Source organism: Sinocyclocheilus anshuiensis, unplaced genomic scaffold (genome assembly GCF_001515605.1).
Source record: "Sinocyclocheilus anshuiensis isolate Anshui unplaced genomic scaffold, SAMN03320099.WGS_v1.1 scaffold2430, whole genome shotgun sequence".
NCBI classification, from domain to species: Eukaryota; Metazoa; Chordata; class Actinopteri; order Cypriniformes; family Cyprinidae; genus Sinocyclocheilus; species Sinocyclocheilus anshuiensis.
Genome location: NW_015556097.1, coordinates 481834 through 484209, shown reverse-complemented (window position 1 = coordinate 484209; position 2376 = coordinate 481834). Strand labels below are relative to the sequence as shown.

The 2376-nt window shown below is 39.4% G+C and overlaps 1 protein-coding gene and 1 long non-coding RNA gene across 2 annotated transcripts in view; one reads left to right on the top strand and one right to left on the bottom strand.

Annotated features, from left to right (window-relative positions):
- The window catches only part of LOC107676202 (uncharacterized), a 71377-nt gene that overhangs the window by 4866 nt on the left and 64135 nt on the right, over nucleotides 1-2376 (top strand). The gene's annotated exons all lie outside the window — the stretch shown is intronic.
- LOC107676211 (uncharacterized) overlaps nucleotides 2056-2376 on the bottom strand; it is a 21972-nt gene continuing 21651 nt past the window's right edge. The window contains exon 3 of the long non-coding RNA XR_001632710.1: nucleotides 2056-2069. This is a non-coding gene — a long non-coding RNA (uncharacterized LOC107676211). The remainder of the gene's footprint in view (nucleotides 2070-2376) is intronic.

Genomic DNA, 2376 nt, shown 5'->3' with positions numbered 1-2376 from the left:
ACGAGTGTATGTTTGCTGGTAAGATGTGCTTGACAGATTGTGGTGTGGAAAATTGTGCACTGATGGTTTTAATTTTATTAATGAAGAACGTGGCAAAGTCGTCAGCTGTTAGAGTTGATGAAGGATTTTGTTATGATAGTATGTCCTTTTAGCAGTGGACTCATTAGCAGAGAAGGAAGAGAGGAGTGACTGATACATATTAAGGTCAGTAGGATTTTAGGTTACGTCGAAAAGTGACATGTGTAGGGGTATGTGTTGTGTCAGGAACCATGTTGAGGTTAAGAGTGAGGAGGAAGTGATCCGAGGTGTGCAGTGGAGTAACCAGCACATGATCAGTGGAGCAGTGTCATGTGTAAATAAGGTCCAGTTGGTTTCCTGATTTGTGAGTAGCCATAGTTAACACTCGCTTGAGATCAAAAGAGGCAAGCAGAGTGTGGAAGTCTGCACTGATACAGGTCTCCATCAGGGCCATGAGCTTGAGCATTTTAATGCTTAGGTTGACAGACTGGTGTGTGTGTGTGTGTGTGTGTGTGTGTGTGTGTGGCCACTAGAGGTCTCAGCTCATCTCCTCCACACACTGATCTGTCATAAGCAGCTCCAGTGCATGTAGTTTAAACATAGAACAGTATTTGTCCAGTATGAGACCAACAAGCACTGTTGATTATGGCCAATAAGACCAACAAGCACTGATTATCTGTAGTTTCCTGCAGCAGTGAGTGAGTGAGTATGTGCATCTCTCTCATGACAATCCAAACGACTGCAAGTCTTTCATTGCTGCTCTTTTGCTTGATTTTTACGTACACTTTTTTTAGTATTAAACTTTACATGTCTAGTTTGGCAGCTCTAGAGCGACTGCTTCATTAGGACAAATCTGTGAATGGTTTGATTCACTAAAATGAATGTCATGTCTTGCTGCTGTGCTTGATTGCTACCAGTTTCTAAACTATTGAGAACACAGTTACTGTCATGCTAGCGAAAGCTTTAAGTTAATGGTGCGGCAGCTTTTGGTTAGTTCCCATCTCTTGTGTTGTTTAGTAGAGGTTCAGACGAGAAACACGGCTCCACTGACTCGCTGTCATGTCTGATGAAGTTCTGCTGTGTTTTATAGTAGTTCAGCTGTTGTTCAGATGTGTTGATATATAAGGAGCCATATAAGGAGAAGCTGTGTGTGAATGTGTGCAGAGGGTCAGATGTGATGTTGGTGTGTGACACCAGTGCAGTCTGTTTTATGGCCTGTCAGGTTTACCATGACTACAGACCTGCACTTTGTCTACATGCATTATTAAGCTAAACATGATCAATCATTCACTCTGTGTGTGTGCATAAACACTTACATATTTTAGCCAAAACTCTCCTGTCATGAAGGTGTGTCATGTTAGATTGTTTCTTACAAACCCAGGTGAAAAAAGTTCACTTCCATAATGTACATAAAGTGCTCTTTTTTCATTTTGTACTTAATATAATAAAAATTATTCTTTAGTACTTCTTAAGATAAACATGAACCCATCTCAAGTGTACTACAAGTGGTAACTAAATAAATTTTTTAATAGAGAGATAGTATGTTAAAAGCACATTTTAGTTCATATTCATGGTGTCTCAAAATAGCACAGTTGAGTACACTTAGATGTTCTTAACATTATCTTAAGTAGAAGTACTAAAGAGTAATTTTTTATTATATTAAGTACAAGATTAGTGCGTGAAAATAGCACACTTTAAGTACATTATGGAAGTGTGTTTTTTTCTCCTGGGAACACTTGTCCAGGTCATATTTCAACCCCAAAAAAAAAAATAAATAATTGTATTGTGCATATAGCTAAGGAAGTCTATTTTAAGACTGCTTGGATACATTGTGACATTATTTCTTTGACAATAAAAGCCATATCCCAAATTTTCCTCCCAAATGTGAGATGTGAGCCCATAGGAATCCACTAGAGCTCTGTATGGCGTTCACTATGCTCACGAGACATTCACGTTTGTCCAGGCTGATTGAGAAAGGTGGTCAGTGAGGGAACAAGCTTGTGTTCATCACTCCTCTGATTCCTGTATCTCAGTTTCACTGTCTGATCCTCCTCCTCGTAGTCTCTCTTCTTACGACTTTAATCGCAGTGATCATGTAGAATCGCTGCATCTGTGTCACTGTGAGGACCGAAGCCCTCCGTCACTCATCACATCCACCAACACACATGCAGACCACTCATATCACTCATTACTCACTCATTACTGACAAACGCTTGAGATTTAAATCAGTCCACAGTAGACTTGTGCCGGTATTCGGTAATGCGATATATCACGGTAATGAATATGCACGATATTGTTATCGTGGGCACTTCTAAATACCGTGAATAATTATATATTACAAATTATTTAGAATTTTGA